This window comes from Lagopus muta, chromosome 1 (genome assembly GCF_023343835.1).
Source record: "Lagopus muta isolate bLagMut1 chromosome 1, bLagMut1 primary, whole genome shotgun sequence".
Taxonomy (NCBI): domain Eukaryota; kingdom Metazoa; phylum Chordata; class Aves; order Galliformes; family Phasianidae; genus Lagopus; species Lagopus muta.
Window position 1 is genome coordinate 190210730 of NC_064433.1, and position 17317 is coordinate 190228046.

Genomic DNA, 17317 nt, shown 5'->3' on the forward strand with positions numbered 1-17317 from the left:
TTAAACCTGTGTTAAGCCCAGCAGCTCACACGGTTGACCTTTTCTCCCAGCCACTGACTCTAATCACTGCTCTTTGCTGCCAACACTTGCTCCTTTGGCTGCCCATAGCCTTTCCTTTATGAAGATATGGAACCATTTACAGCAGCATTAGCAACAGAAAGTGATCCCTGAAGAAATATCATTAATTCTGCGGGTGTTCAGTCTGATGGCTGACTTGAAGACACATATGCACCAATGCTTTGCTTGTTTCTATTGTTCAGTTTCATTTTCAATGAAGAGCAGTTTTGTTGGCCTTCTCTACTTCTCTGTTTTTCATGTGTATTAAATGTGTAACACGCAAGCACAAGAAGAGAATACTGACAAATCAGGTGCTGCTCCATAATATCATACAGTCAGTCTGCAGTGATTTCATCATTCAGATCACACCTTCATTCTATACTGACAAATTAATTCTTCTCCCCAGTAAATAGGCAAGTTTTAAAGATGCCACTCCCTACTGATGCTTTAAACGCCAGCATTTAAAGATATTAGCCTCTTGTCTCTTGCACTCTGCCTGCACTTTTCTAAATTTCATTCCTTTGTCAAACTGTGGGAAGTTCTCTTATAAGGGGCTAAACGAATCTGTGATGTTTCAACTCCTGAATCTTCCTGTGCCTTTAGTTCACAAAGGATGAGGCTCTGCACAAGAATGAGTTAAATTCCTTTGCCAATAGTTAACAGTTATTCAAACCCTTAGGTTCCCCTAAATCTCAAGGTCAGCTCAAAGGTGGAGTTTCCTCTCATTTCTTCTTAAAACCACAGGAGACATCAGTTTTTGTATAATTTCCCTCAAAGGTGAACTGGTCTGGACATTCATGAAAATTGAGGTGATTTTGTTGTCTGACTTTAAGGGCTGTTTGATGGGACAGAATAAAACCCTGTAATTGCACAGCCTTGACTCAAGATCTAAGTCTTAACTTCATAGATTGATTTCATTTCTCATTTCTGTGGAAAAGCTTACATGCAACCAGATTTGCCCTAAAGGTTAGGTAGATCATCTATGCATATAATCTCATCTGAAGTCCATCTGAGATTTCTTAAAAGTTGCTTTAGATTTTTATTTTTTTTTCCCTTTGGTGCTGTCTTGAAAGATCAATCCCAGAGCCTGATCATTAAAGAATTTCACATCATTGCCTTTGCTTGGTTAGGAAACGTGGCATATCTCTGCAAGAGCACTCTACTTTTCCTGCATCTGCAGAACCCCTAGTTACAAAATGAGCACCAAGAAATTTTTTGGATGGATGGCAGAGAAGGAATTAAGCTTTAAAAAGGCAAGTAAAATTAAGCATAGAGCTTGTGTTTTTAGTTCACTTATAATTACATGTTATTTTGCCTTTACTGCTGTTAATTAAAATTGTTTAATTGATTTATCAGTTCAGTAACATTCTTGGTGACAAAACATTTGAGAGAGGATTCATCATAAAGAATGCCTTTAAGGGAACTTGCAGGTTTTTGTCACATTATAGCTACTGAATACCAACCTGCACCTACTTCTACAAAAGTAAGCATCATTTTTAGAGAAGCTATGTATTGAGAAATAACCTAAGATTAATCACTGCATCTATCCCAACTACAGTAAGTCACAAGCAATATATTAAGTGAAAAAACCTGTGTAAAAAAAAAATAAAAATACAACTCCGAGAGACCCAGACAATTAGACCAGCAACCTAATCTAACAGTTTCATAATTTCAAAGATTGTTGAGGTCAGAGAAACCATTAGCTCTTCCACCTTGACCTCCTCTTTAATGAGGGTGATGGAATTTCATTCATTCCCTGTTGGAGCCTAGAAACTCCTGTGCAGACAACTCTTATCTTCCAGAGACGCTCTGAGCACATTCAGAGATAGAGATCCCCTCGTGCCTATCACAAGTGTGCTTAAGTGGTTAAGTGCATTCACTGTTAAGCATCTGTACCTTTTTTCTGCTGTGAGCTTGTGGAGCTTCACCTTTGAATCCTTGGTTCAATGCTAAATAAAGTGTGCCCCAGTGTCTGCTCTTTATGGATTTCTTTGCACACCTAGATAAGTTTTTTGCTGTCTTTCCTCATGCTTTTACTTCCCTTTTCATTTCTTTTATGTGGGATGGGGGAAGTTAGTTGGTCACTGCTCATCTTGATTTCAGTCTACTAATTTTCTAACACAACAATGTTTAGTAAATTCTGAAGACTATTTCTTAGCATTTTTCTTTTTTTTCAACACAAGAAAATCATTCTCATTTCTCTCAGCGCTGCTCTCTTCTTTACTAACAGCTGCTATTTAATGTTGAAGTCCTGGACAATATCTCTGTAAAGTTAAAACAAGACCCTTCATTGTGACACAGTCAAAAACAAAAGTCTGTCATTTAAAAAAAATTTATGGGTCACCTGCCTGGCTCCTATAACTACTGATAACAAGCAGATGGAAAGGAGCTTGCTTTAGCCAACTTTTACCTTCGGCCCAAATGTTTTCCATTATTGTCTTGCTACTGATCCTATGTGAAAAGAATTCTTTTCTGGTATTTCTGTGTTAGAACCACAAGAGCCATGATTTAATAGACGTGCTTATAGCACATTATATGTTACAGGCGTCTTTTCAGAGTTTTCAAAGCCACATCTTGACAATTTCATTTTTTTAAGAGATGCCTTTAATAACCGTTTCTTGCTGACTTAAGAAATGAAGGGGGAAAGTGTAACTTCAAAGTGTTGGCAAAATAATATGAATTATCCAAGTGTACTTGTAAAGTTGTTTCCAGTTACAGTAGTAGTAACTCGAGGCTGATAGTTGATTTCCCCTCACCCAGCTGTTTCCAATTTAAGCCGGTATCTTTTGGAGTTGTTCCACACAATGTTGCTGTACAAAAAAAAAAAAAAAAACAACAAACAGTTTATTTGTCTGCATTTTCTAAAAGGAAAAAAAAAAAAAAAAAAAAAGATTACACAAAACAAGAAACAACACATAGAAGTTACTAATTAGATTAGTAAGTACACATGATACTTCCAGTTCTTTTATCTATCTAATGAGCTGAAAGACATAATTAACACAACTGAACTTAAAGAGATTTATAATAACTTGAATCACAACATGAAGACTTGTGTGTCTTGCCATGCAGGGCTGAAAATTTGCCAGTAACTTTCATATATGAGCTATTGTGGAGATGATTTTTTGGTTATCTAAGCAATAACATAGCAAAATAAGAGAAAGTAATAAAAGAAATTAATATTTAAATAGTTAATCATACATTATTAATAACATTAGAAGTAGCATTAATTAAAGCCTTTATATACCTTTTCCCATCCTCCCCCTATGTTGCTGCCAGACTAATCATGTAGCCTTACTATACCAGTGGCCTTTGACCAGATGTGTAATTGCTATTAATTATTAGACTTACGGCTGGCACCGGGCTCTCTAGACTCTTCCCTTCAGTACTGTTTCCAGACTTGCAAAATTCTGAGCTGTTGCAGACCAACCCATGGACTGGTTTTAGACTGCTGGGCTTTTTTTCCCCTGATTTTCCCCCTTGGGTATTGTTTTTTTCCCCCCTCATTATATATTTTCCCACTGTTGATCAGCTTATGCTGCTTCTTGTCTTCCAACATAAAGAATAGATTTATAACACTGGGAAGGAAAGGTTTCTAACACTAAGGACACTGAGCACCATACACAGATAATCTTCAATGCCTGATGAGTTTCCATCACTATGAGAGCAAGTTAAACAAACATCTGTCAGACATGACCTCCCCATAGATAAGCCTGCCTTGGGGCAAGGGGATGGATTAGATGACCTTTGTAGATCTTTTCTGGCCATAAGTTTCTAGGATCCAGAGGGGAATAAAGGAGGCTGAGCTCACTGCAATGCATGCCTATGACCTGGTCTTTCCTGTGCATGTGCGCTGCTATAGAAGCCCACAGACCATCTCAGCACTACCTGAAACAGAGCACAGAGTTGACTTCTATATCTGGGTCCTGGAAGTAAACTTCTGATCTTATTCAGCAGGTATGTTTTTCCTTTTGGTCATCAGCAATTAAATTAAATTGACAAATTAAATGACATTTGTATGTACCCCCGTCTTTACAGACTGCAAGAAGTTTCAGCCCTGATAAATAATGAAAATCAAGTCTTCCCAGATTCCCTGTTACAAGGTGACATTTCCATTATTTTCCCCTTTTGTAGCTCTCAATCTCTGCCCTACAAGAAAGCCTAATACAGATAGCAAAGAGAAGCCAAAGCTCATCTCTCCATTCGTGGGATCTCACCAGAGAGAGGCAGGTGTTGCATTATGCAGAGGGAGCATGTTCCTCAGTAATATTATCCTGGGAATTATCTTAGAGAGATTGACCTGTGAATAATAGCCAAGCCTCAGGGTTAGCCCAGCAGTAATTATCCGCTAGACATTTTCACTAGCCGTATCCTTTCAGGTCAAGAGGCAAACATGAGGACTCACATCCGTGCTTCACGGCAAATTATCATTCAATTACAGTGACTTTTGTACCCTATCAAATGTAAATTGAATTGTCCTTCCTTTTATAATACTTATTTGTATGAGAAATTCCAGGGAACTTTAAATGCAAGATACATAAGTAATCTAGTGTGGTCTAGAAACTGTCTCAGGGACTGCAATAAAATACTATGTAAGTTTTCCATCCAGATAGTTTCTGTAGGCTGTCTTTGTTGGAATCTAAGTTATTTGGAGTCAACTGTTCTCCAGCAGTCTTCAATTCATGAGAGAGGAGCTGTGGCCCAGAATGCCACTTGCACATCTGCAGTAACTCATAGTATCTTTATGTTTATCCTTGGCTTATGCCAAGTTTTGAGCAGAATTTGCAAGGTTATTGGATATAAGGAAAAATCTCTTCTCAGAAAGAGTTGTAATGCAGTGGCACAGGCTGCCCAAGGAGGTGGTGGAGTCACCATCCCTGTTCAAGATGTTCAAGAAACATGGAAGTGGAGCACTGAGGGATATGGTCAGTAGGCATGGTGAGGATGGGTTGGGTTTGGAGCAGATGATCTTTGTGGCCTTTTCCAACCATAACGATTCTATGATTCTGTGATTCTAAGGTTAAACCCTATTTGTGAGTTAGCTATTGGAGTCAGAACACTGACATGGTGGAGTGCCATAGTTCAGTAAGCTGGAAGTGTGTATGTATATCTCAGGGTCAAAGGGCTTAGCACAGAGCAGCAAATGATGGTAGCTCTTTTTGCTGTGAAAGAAAACATTCTGAGTCTTACCGTTACGATACAGACAATGGAGAAGTACACCTGGCAAACAGCTTTGGAGTAGTACATCGTTGTGAAAATATATTGAAATGAACCCTTAAAAGGGACATAATCCACTTCAAACCATTATTTGTAGGTATCTTTCTTAACCTGATTTATTGCAGAAATGCCTTAAACCGTGGAGAGAGAAGTCATTTGAAAATGCACTTGACTTGCTGTTAGTTATTGATCTTCTGTGTTTGATTTTGATTTTGCATGTAGCTTAGCCTGCATGGGGAAAAATCAATAAAATCTGTTTTAGTTTTGTTTATAGTCTGTTTCTCCCTCTGGCTGCCCAAATAGCAGTGGTTAGATTTCTGGGTCTACTCTGGGACATGAATGCCTGAAAAACAGGAGGTTTTAATTTGCCTTTTTTTCTTCATCCTGGATTTTATAGAGGTTTTGTTTGAGATAGTGTGAAGGAGATTTCTTAAAGAAATGCAAGTTTTGTTTGGAAAAAAAGATGACAACATATATGGAAAGAAGCAGTCTGGATTAGGTGCATCTGATCAACTGTAAATATTCACAGCTGAGGCAATCACCACAGGCTGCTTTTTTAGCAGTGGAGAGAAACAATCTAGGTTGCAATCTTTTCATTTTAAAAGAGACGTCTAAAATAAAGACATGTGGCTGGCAACGTCTACTTCGTTCTGGGGATTAGAAAAAGAGTCCAGTATGACATGTTTGGATAGGTTCTGGAGAAGACTTGAATTATAAGATTTCTTTTCCTGTCAGCATGGGATCTCTCTCCTTCATTTGTGTTGCAACTGCCAGCTCCATTCCTTGGGTAAGGAATCAAGGCTGTGGATTAGTTTTTAAATACCAGGCTACAAAGTCACTACAAAGTCACCATCCCATTCCTTTGGGTAGTTGGGTAGCATTAATTCCATCTTGCAAAGGTGCAAACGAAAGAGAACATCCCCTTCTACACAGCCTTTAAACTTGTTATAAGGTCACTCAACAGGGAGGAGGTTAACTCCTGTGTTGTCAGAAACTCTTTCTCACCTCTGCTTGCAGAAGTGTGTTTTGAACCTATATCTGTTTCTTTTGAGGAAGTTCAGTTTACTCCATTATTACATAAAAGGGCAATGTACCATCATTAATGTTTTGGAAGTACAGGGAGCTCCTGAAAGGCTGTAGATGCTCAGTTTGAGGAGGGCCGAATGAACCTCAGGTATAGATGAAGATTTTCAGATCCTAAGGCAAGACTGCAGGCAGAACTTAAGTGACATTCCCTTTTCAGTGTCATCCTCTGTTGCCTTTCCAGAATCAACTGGAATTCTGTTAATTCTGTGCATAAACACAAAAGGTAACAAAGAAATAGTACCTCCACATTTTTAGTGGACTTTTAGACAAAAAGCAGAGGTCCTTGCTGCAATGTGAAATTCATGGGAGATTGCAAGGGAGTAAAGGTTGAAAACCATTGTTGCAGTGGAAATGTAAGGCTGTTCTCATACAGAAGGTATTCTCTTGCCAAAAGGTACATAGGACAAATTTGTACTGAGTCTGTCTGAGATTTAATGTCTTGCTGCTGTTTTGATTGTATGTCCAGATAATATGGAAAAATGGCCATATAGATGGAGCTGGGTAAAATATTTCAGTGGTTTGTTTACTGTATAATGTGATGTGATGTACGTATATGTTATCAGTTCTCCATCCCAGAAAAAACAAAACTAAAAATAAGAAGAACACTGACATGAAAGATTTCAATAGCTTGGTAGAAGCTGTTAGCTTAAACCTATTGGCCTAAAGAAATAAAAAACATGTAAAAGAATGGAAAACTACCTCCACAAAGAAAAACTTGATATGTTGGTCCAAGCTAAATGTTTCTGTTGATCCCACTTTTTTTTTTTCTTTTTTTCTTTTTTTTTTTTTCCAATTACACAGCTGCCTTTTTAGTGAAAAGAAAAACAATGAGAAAAATCGTTTAGGTCAGCCTATGATACAGTTGCTCCTTTCTTTTTTCTTTTTTTTTTTTTTTTTTTTGTTCACTTTGTGAATCAAGATGTTTAATGGAGCCGAAGTCTTCAAAGATCCTTTAGTAGTATAAATGAATGAATGTACATGAGCTAGCTTCAAGCAGTAATAATAGCGCTTAGTATTCCTTTTAATTTTTTCACTGAGGCTAATTCTCACTTTATTTTAAACTTGAGCCAAAGTATACCCCTAAGTATGAACTTATACTGGTTGAAGTCACTGCTTGAATCAGGTCCTCTGTACAGGAATGCTACACTGAAAATACATAGGGGAAACAGGGAAATGGAAAGATAATGAAAGCAATGAAGAATCATGGAAGCACAGAATCAGAGATCAGTTTGGGTTGGAAGGGACTTTAAAGATCACTCAGCTCCAAGCCCATGCCATGTGTTGGTTACCCCCCACCAGGGCTCCATCCAACCTGGCTTTGGGCACCTGCAGGGATGGGGCACCCACAGTTCTCTGGCCTACAGTGTCAGTGCTAGGAAAATAACAAAGCAGAAATCACTAAAGCGTCCACTGTGAAATAAATGTTGATTATCAAATTCAACTAAGTGGTGTAAGACTGTATCTTATTATACACAGATATAGAGATGCCATATGGATCTGGAGATCCCTTGCCACTGGAGAGTTGAAGTAGCAACAATAATAATTCCCTCTTGGAATTTTGTATGCTATCACACCATAAATTTTTTCTCCTAATAATAATATTTAAAAATGTGGCCATCAGACACATATCTTGGCTAGATTTATTTGAAACAAGATGATTTAGTCACATTCTCAATGGAGGGATATGCAGTAGAATTTCTGAATTAACATTTATTATTATGATTTTTAAAGAGAATGTTTAAAAGTTTTGGCTTTCAAAGGAAAAGTGAGTAGAACTATTTATAATATTCAACCTTCAGGTAACTTCATCATTTCTTTGAGTCTCTATGTCTTAATCAGTAAACAAAATCAATTCTGATTCTTTCAGTCAGGAAAAAGTAATGAAAAGGTTAAAACTTACACAATTCTATGAAAGATAGGAAGGTGGGAAGAAAAAAAGCCACCGTGCAAGCTTCACTGCTAAAAAAAATTGAATTTTTTTGTAGTTCTTTGCCTATGTTATCAGGCCAGGCTTACAGTAATCCTCCCAGAAGGTAGATGCTCTACAGGTATTTAATGTATTCACAGAAGCTGTGCAGAGTATTGGCAGAATTCAAAGCCTGGAGTGAGGAGTTCCCAAACGAGTGTTGCTGAGCCAGGGCCCCTGTTGACTTACAAATCCAGTGTGCAGAAATATGTGCAAAGCAGCATCTGTGCTAGGCAACTGTGCTGTGTATATCAACACATGTCAGAAACAGACCTCTCATTAGTTCCCACCTCAGGCTGTGCTGGATACACATGGAAATGCATGTCCAAAAGTTGGACATGACTCACAAGGAAACAGGTGAACAACCCTGACATTACTGCTGCCAAGCCTGGCAGGAATTTTATTCCACATGACGTTTCCTATAGTCAGACTTAAAACTCTTTTTGCCCTCTGCAGTATTGCTCATGCAATTTTTCCACCCTGCCGTGCCATTACAGCCAACCTTCCAGCCAGAGTTTGCCTAAATTTGTTGACTAATGGGATTGATTTTTCATTTTTTTCTTCTCTCAGGCTTTCTGTCTTTTGGCTTTTGCTACGCATAGAAGGGATGGGACCCTTCATCCAGAAGGCAGGGCTCTAGCCTGAGAGTCAGGAGATGGAAAATTGCTTTGCTTGATCACAACACAGATCCTTCCAACACTGTGACCTGTCTGACACTCACCATACCCTGATTACTCAAATAATCTAGGAACGTAAATAATTTATTTTACTCTGATTTCTAAATTACTTTTTATTTGTAAGCAAGGAAGCTGAATACTTATTCTCTGAAAGAGTGGTGAGACATTGGCACAGGCTGTCCAGGGAGGTGGTGGAGTGCACAATCCCTGGAGGTGTTCCAGAACCATGGAGATGTGGTACTGAGAGACATGGTCAGTGAGCATGGTGAGGATGCACTGGGGTTGGGCTTGGTGACCTTAGAGGTTCTGAATCTGAATAATTCTGTGATTCTATTCTATACCTCTTCCATATACTTAATGACTAACTACCCTGAGAAGATGCGAGGTTTTCCAGCTAGAAGTTTGTTGAGATAACTGTGCTGAGTCTTGTAACTCTGATAGGAGTAAACAGTTCTTCTTCCATTGATACCAAGTGTGGTGAAGCTGATACAAACCAGCTGGACCTGGTCTTTCAGTTTATTTAACAGTAAGCTATCTAAAAATATTGATTTGCACTGTCTGTGCTTCTGCTCTCTGCCTCTGACCTGTGGCCTCTTCTTGTGTAAACATGCATTCTTTGGCTGGTGAGAGACATAATGATGGTCTCTGGTCCATAAGCTGAAATCAAGTTTGTTTAAAAAGCCTCTCCAAGGACACTTCACCCACTGAAAGTCAATGATGATGGTCCTTATAAATGTGATGTTAATAACAACATTGTGAGCTGCCTGGCCATCTAGTAGTGCTGAGCGAAAAATACACAGGCTCAAACATCATGTAGATCATTTAAAAACATTAGCATGTATACACAAAAAGATTTTACAGTACAGAATCATAGAATTGTTTGTTTTGAAGGGAACCTTTCAAGGTCATCTGGTCCAACTCCCCTGGAATGATGACGACACCTCAGTGCCACATAACTTTTACTATAAAAAACAATGCTCCTATATCTAAATCTCCCCTCTTTTAGTTTGGAGCCATTTCCCCATGTCAAATCACAACAGATTCTGCTCACAAGTCTGTCCCCTTCTTTCTTACAGCCTCCCTTATTTATGCCTGGGGTTATGGCTATTTAGGAGTATTTAGGAAATGTTTGTTTATCTGCTGAAGGGATTAATTTAGATCTTGAGTGTAGTGTTCCCAGCTCTAGAGAGGAAGGATTCCTGCACTCATCTGGGGCCTTCCTACAAAAAAAAAAAAAAAAATGCCAGACAGGCCTAAAAGTGCAATATGGAATTATGGAATGAGTGAAGACTGGCCCAGTTTTCTTCTCCTGTGAAGCCTGCCCATGCTTTGGCTGATATCTCTGTAAAAGGGAGATGTCCAGCTTGTTTGCTTTTCGTGTCAGGCTGTGCACAAATTTCAGTGGCTGCAGATCCAATCAATCAGTCTCTCAGATTTTATTAACAAATGACTTCATGCCAACATCCTCCTGCTGGAGGTGGTTAAATTCTTTACTATGAGAGTGGCGAGGTGCTGAAACAGGCTGCCCAGAGAGGTTGTATATGCCCCATCCCTAGAGATGTCCAAGGCCAGATTGGATGGGGCTCTGGGCAGCCTGATCTAGTATTAAATGGAGAGGTTGGTGGCCCTGCATGTGGCAGGGAGTTTGGAGATTCATGGTCCTTGAGGTCCCCTCCAATCCTGGCCATTCTGTGATTCTGTGATGTTAACCACAGGTACCAAGTGCCATTCTATCTGGGTTATCAGAATCAGTACTTTGTTTCTTGAATGGGGGAACCATATGATTAATTTGGATGCAGAAAGGCTAACATACAGTGGAGAAGTCACTGCACAAACCCAGGCATTTAAAGAGAAACATCTTAAGGCAGATCAAATCAGTTGTCATAGAATCGTTAAGGCTGAAAAAGACCTCTAAGAAGACAAGGGGCACCAGCTCAGGTATCTAATGCGGGATGATCAGCACCCTACTCAAAACAAACAAACACAAACTAATATAATTATGTATTGTATTCATAGCTCTTTCTAAACACAAGTGATAGAAGATTAATGCTTAAAGCCTTCATACTTTCCTAATAAAATCAGCTGGACTAAAAGTGAAAGTAACCCTAAAATTCCTGGAGGTGTAGCAAGTTTAAGGGGAATGGCCAGATTCATATTCTTGGGTTTAAACCTCATATTAGGAAATAAATGCCCTTTTGCAGCTCTGAATGGACAAACATGTAGATTCATACTGTCATGGCTCTATGTTTTTTGTTTGTTTGTTTGTTTGTTTTTATTTTGGGTTTCAGTATTCCACATCAAAACATCATGTAGTGTACGGGGCATTAAAGTGTCACTGCCCAATCCCACGTACCTATCCCTGTACATTACAGCAGTCACGGGATCTGGCCCTTCCAGGTGGGGGGGGCGCTCTCTTGCTGCCTTGCAGTGGGTGCTGGAGGGTGCTTTCCTAGCCGTTCCAAGCTTTTCAGGTTTGAATCGGTCCCGGGAACTCTCTCTCTCTCATCTTGTCTGATTTATTCATCTCAATTTCAATTAAATTGTATATATTGTGTTATCTTGTATTCCAATATTATAGTAAAATAAGTTTTCCTCCATAGATTGTTGCCGCTGTTCTTTTCCTCCCTTCCTTCCTTCCCATTTTTTTGTGGGACTGGGGTGGGGGGGGAGGGCAGAGGCCTGCCGCCCCTGTCACGGACATAGATTGATCTGATCAACTCCGTGACACATACACAAGTTTTAAGTTGACCAGTGAAATGCAGAGCTAACATCTTCATAGCCCGCAACAGAGACACTGAGATCCTTGTCACTTATTAAAGTTTTATTTTGTTCCCCCACGAACAAGACAATTAATTATTTAGAAAACCAATCAATCAGGGGTTAGATGTACTAATCAAAAACATTCCAGCTGCTAAGTATTGCTCACTTAAGACATTGATCAGCTGTAGGATGCTCTGTAGACCATTTATATGAGTATTTTCTGACAATGTGCTTCAAACCCCCTTGAGGTCAAATCTTTGACACCGTCTGCTGGACCATGTGGAGGGTTGAATGCCAGACTGTCTGACAGACTGTAATTATTTTCTGTCCTGATGCCCTTTCTGCAGTCATTAGGGGATCAAATTTCTGAGAAAGCCAGAAAAGTTCCTTGTATTGCAAGAAGCTAATGGGCTGAAAATGAGTCCCCTTTGTTATGTTGATGATTTGCCACTGGATGCTGTTTGAAGCCCAGAATTGATTATTTAGGGCTAATTCTATTCCTATTCGTGGTCTTTCTTCTTTCTTGCTTTCTTGTGTTTTCCCCCATGCTGAAAGATGTGTGGATGGTGTTCAAATGCAACTGGTTCTGTGGTGTCATCTTCAGGTGCTCTTATAAGGGTAGATGTCAATGGAGAGTCCCCCGAAAGTGCTGATGATGGGCTCTCCAGCTATCTGCTGAACGAGCATGAAGAAACTTAGATTTTCTGTCTTTCAGGACAATGCCCGACTGTTCATAGAAATAGCTAAGAGAAATTAAGACGACATTTCCCAATAAATAATTTAAGAATGAGACACATTGTTTGCAGTCCTAACATGGCTGCAAATTTAGGCTATTGCCTAGCAAGTTACTATACAAATTCCCCTTACGCTGACCCCTGTGGTAATTGGAATTTCAATTATTCATTTTCAATTACAAGCATGGCATGATGATCACAAATGTCATTAAGTATTAAATTACATCTAATGATAGATAGATGGAAGGATAGGTAGATGATTCTTCAGATATTTCCTTTATTTAATGCCAGTAAATCATGCGCATGTTCTTTATGGAAGAACTTTTATAAAATACCAAGAAGATATTAAAACGTCTTTTTATTTGCAGTGGAAAAAAAACCCTTTAATGCACATTATCTGAGAGCAGCATACATTTTCACCATCTGCATCATTAAGGCAAGTGGTGCCCAGTGTGTGTGTACACAAAGGCAGTTACTTCGGTGTGCAGAGAGTGGCAAGTCAAAGGGAGGCCATTTGATTCCTGCCCTATTAGAGATGACATCCTAGTGCTTGTAATTGGGATCTTTCCTTAACAGCTTGCTCGGTGTCTTCCCATTGTGCAGTACTGTATGCAATGAGCTCAACCACACACCATATATTAGCAACCTGGAAGTCAAACTGGGGAAATTAGCAGTGGGACGTGATGCCAAAAGTATATTTGATTTATGTTAGATGACTTGCATTCACCTTTTAGTTCTCTGGTGTGGTATGTAGCTGTCCTCAGAAAGAAAATCTGCTCAGAAACATGGAATCATGTCAGAGAATGGCTTAGGTCGGAAGGGCACTTAAGCATCAGCCAGTTCCCACCCCCTGCCATGGGCTGGTTGCCCCCCACCAGCTCTGGCTGCCAGGGCCCCATCCAACCTGGCTTTGAGTTCCTCCAGGGATGAAGGTATCTCTGAGCTACCTGTGCCAGGGCCTCACCTTCCTCTGAGTAATGAATAGCTTCCTAACATCTAACCTAAATGCCTCCTCTTTTAGTTTAAAGCCACTCCCCCTTGTCCTATCACTATCAGATTGTGTAAAAAGCCCTCCTGCTTGTAAGCTCCCCTCAGGAACTGGAAGGCCACAATGAGGTTTCCCCGCAGCCTTCCCTTCTCTAAGCTAAACATTTCCAGCTCCCTCACCCTGTCTTTGTAGGAGAGGCTCTCCAGCCCTCTGAGAATCTTCATGACCTTCCTCTGGACCCACTCCAACAGTTCCACATCCTTCCCATACTGGAGGCCGTAGGCCTAATTATCCCATAACTGTAAGGGACCTTCAAAAATGATACTGTGTGGACATAAATAATGTCTATAAAGTGACACAGTTATCATTTATGCAAAATGGAACTGAGACAATATTAAAATAGCTTGCCCTAGGCTGCATATTGGCAGAGACACTGGCAAAGACAGACCCTATATCTTCTTCCTAAATACCTCTGCCAGATCTTAATTTCTCATTTGTCTGATGAGAATGAAACTATTCTTAGCAAATCTAAATATCCTGAATTCGTATTCATCACTTTTACAATTTACCCACGACCTTTCTGCAACGGTATCTTTTTCACAAACGTCACCTTTTCTGCTGTCCAGGTATTTGTTGATTAATTTCATCCATCTCCACTGCCAGCCTATTACTTTTCTCACTTTTTTTTTCCTCTTCTCCCCCTTCCTCTTTTCTGTACAGATGTCTATTCATGTCCTCACATGGAAGCATTCCTTTGCCAGTTACAACCTGCAAACCCCACTTGGTTATCAGTCCCCTACCTGACTTCCTCGTTCATATATTTATCTTCTCTCTCCTTTCTCATCCCTCCCCTTCCCAGTCCCTGTTTTCTGCCTTTCTGAAGCCCTTCTCACAGTGCCTGTAGCAGCAGTTGGGGAATCATCCATCACTGCAGTCGCTGCTTTGCTCCTGCAAGGCACAGCATCGAGGAGCTGATTAGAGCTGGAGGGCCACAGTCAGGTTTGTGTTGCTGCCAGCTCTTCCTGGGAATTGCTACTGTGCAGATTTTACAGATACAATCTCACTTGAGCTGATGAATAATTCTTCAGGATTTTTTTTTCCTTTTCCTTTTTTCTTTTTCTCTTTTTTCTTTGTTGTTTTTCTTTTTTTTTTTTTCTGTTTTCCTTTTTTTTCTCTCTTTTTTTCCTTTTCTCTTTTTTCTTTTCTTTCCCTTTTTTTTTCCTTTTTCCCTTTCTTTTTTTCTTCTTTTTGTATTTTTTTTTCTTTTTTGCTTTTTTGCTTTTTCCCTTTGCTCAGGTGACTGGCAAAAACACAGTAATGGGCATCTGCTCCTTGTTGTGGTGAATGGAGTTAAAATCAGCTTGTGGCAAGTCACTAGTAGTGCTCCCCAGGGGTCATTACTGGGGCCTGTCCTGTTTAATATCTTTATTGCCAATCTGGGTGGAGAGATTGTCTGCCCCCTCAGTAAGTTTGCAGGTGGCACCACACTGAGAGGAAGTGCTGATTTGCCTGGGGTAGGAAGACCCTATAGAGCGATCTGGATGGGCTGGATCGATGGGCTGAAGCCAACTGTCTATGTTTTAACAAGAGGAACAAGTATTAGGTCTTGCACTTTGGTCACAAAAACCCCAGGCAACTCTACAGGCTTGGGGCAGAGTGGCTGGAAAATTGTGGGGGGAAAAGGATCTGAGGATGTTGGTTGACACATGGCTGAACACAAGCCAGCAGTGTGCCCAGGTGGCCAAGAATGCCGCTGGCATCCTGGCTTGTATCAGCAATAGTGCAGCCAGCACTGTTGGAGCAGGCGGTGTTTGTCCCTCTGTGCTCAGCTCTGGTGAGGCCTCTCCCCGAGTGCTGTGCTCAGTTTTGGGCCCCTCACTACAAGAAAGACATTGAGGCCCTGGAGCTTGTTCAAAGAAGGGCAACGAAACTGTGAGGGGTCTGGAGCACAGGGCTTATGGGGAGCAGCTGAGGGAATTGGGATTGTTCTGTATGTAAACACCAATGTCTGGACAAGCTCTGAAACAAGGAGGCCTTTTTGATATTGCAGTCTAGGGGAGCAACAAAGTTTGTTAATTGGAAAGCAAAGTTAAACAAATTCAATCTTGAAGGAATGTGCAATTTTGTAGCAGTGAGGTTAATTAAGCGTTGTAGCACCTAACCAGGAGAGGTGGCAGACTGATCATCATCCTGGGTCTGTAAAACCAGATCAGGTATATTTTGGAAAAGCTTAATCCAACTGCTCGGAGTAGCTGTTTTGTCTGTGTATTGAGGTGGGCTGATGAGAGATCCCTTTGGCCATAGAACCTGTGCACCTCTGAATCATTTTACAATGAGATGAGGCATTTCGGGTGGAATCCATCCTGTTGCAGTGATACAGCTACTTTTAAGGTCTTACTTATATACCTTTCTGTCCTCAAACAAGAAGTGATGCACTCATGGGATGTAGATATCCTTCTTGGTGCTCACCCTGGGAGATGTTATTCACATTCCAAGCACATGCCCTGCCCCTAGAGACTGCTTGAGAGACAGGTCTCAAAGCACTGTAGGTTACACTTTAGTACAGAAAATTGGTACCACATTAACAAAATTAACTGAGTCATAAACAGAAGCAAAAACGATAGCATTTAATGAGCTTTTTTAGTTACCCCTGCATGCGAAACAGTGATGATCAGTGGAGATATGTGACAGTTTGGTTATCAAAGTTATCCACTTGGTGCATGTGCAATGCAGCCTTACACCTAATTTATTCTTTCGCATGACCTTTATTCTAAAAAGTTGGGAATCTTCTCATTTAAGATTAGATGTCTCCATCTAAGCTGGGCACTTTGGGCTCTGTATGTACTCAGTGCTAAAAGGTAATATTAAAGAAATGATTGGTCTCAGCTATTACAGATGCCTCCTTTAAGACAAGATGAGTCATGCTGTAATATTGCCTATTTTCCTCCAAAGGTTAAAGAGGGAATTTAGGATAGAAGTTTGATGGTCTTAATTTGGTCACATGACCCTATCGATATTACCTCAATACCTCTAGAAATTTAACCTTTACATTATGTTTGGTTAGCTAGTTATTATAGATTAATGATAATGATCCACTGTGACCTGCATTATTTATTCATTCTCCTGCAACTCATTCCTGCCTGGAAAATGAAGCATTTGAATGCTTAAAACTCTCTGCAAATAGTTTAGTTTGGCTTTTGAGAAGGGTCTTAGCGAGGTGCAACTGTTTCAAAATGTGATCTTTGGCTTGGCTATCTGGATTTTGCATCATTTTTGGCTCAAACAGTTATTTCCTGAACTTTAAAGGAAATCTGTCATTCATTGTTACCAATTAGGTGCCTTTACAACATGACCTGGAAACTCTTCCCAACAACTTGTTTTTATTAATAACGTGAACTACAGCTGGGGTGTGCCAGTAGTTCAAGAGTCACAGAGAAGCATGACAGTTTAATTTGGTACCTTGATGAGATTTCTGCCTGCAAAGTTGCACAGAATATAAAAGACTCTGCCCATATGACATTGTTGGAAGCACTGGAAAGAATTCCCAGACCATCTTTGTTTATTTGAAAGCATTCACACTCAAGGATTTAAAAAGGCATATACTGTAGATTTGTAAGTTGGAAGAGACAAACCTGATCACCTTAATAATTAATAATCATATTTAGCTAGTTAAGTTGTCTGAGCACTTAGTAAACATTTGTTGACTAGTCACCGTTCCATCGAGCTATATAGGAATTATTATTATTCTGTTTATGTCTCATACATACCACTACTGATGGAGCCATATTCCTGAAGCTGTAGACTTATAGACATATCTTCAGTATATGAAGTCAGG

The 17317-nt window shown here is 39.9% G+C and overlaps 2 protein-coding genes across 2 annotated transcripts in view; both read left to right on the top strand.

Moving 5' to 3' along the window:
* The window catches only part of LOC125688146 (uncharacterized), a 246312-nt gene extending 234803 nt beyond the window's left edge, over positions 1-11509 (top strand). The window contains exon 2 of the mRNA XM_048933793.1: positions 11398-11509. The gene's annotated coding sequence lies outside the window, so the exon portion shown is untranslated. The remainder of the gene's footprint in view (positions 1-11397) is intronic.
* The window catches only part of TENM4 (teneurin transmembrane protein 4), a 1593907-nt gene that overhangs the window by 1098501 nt on the left and 478089 nt on the right, over positions 1-17317 (top strand). The gene's annotated exons all lie outside the window — the stretch shown is intronic.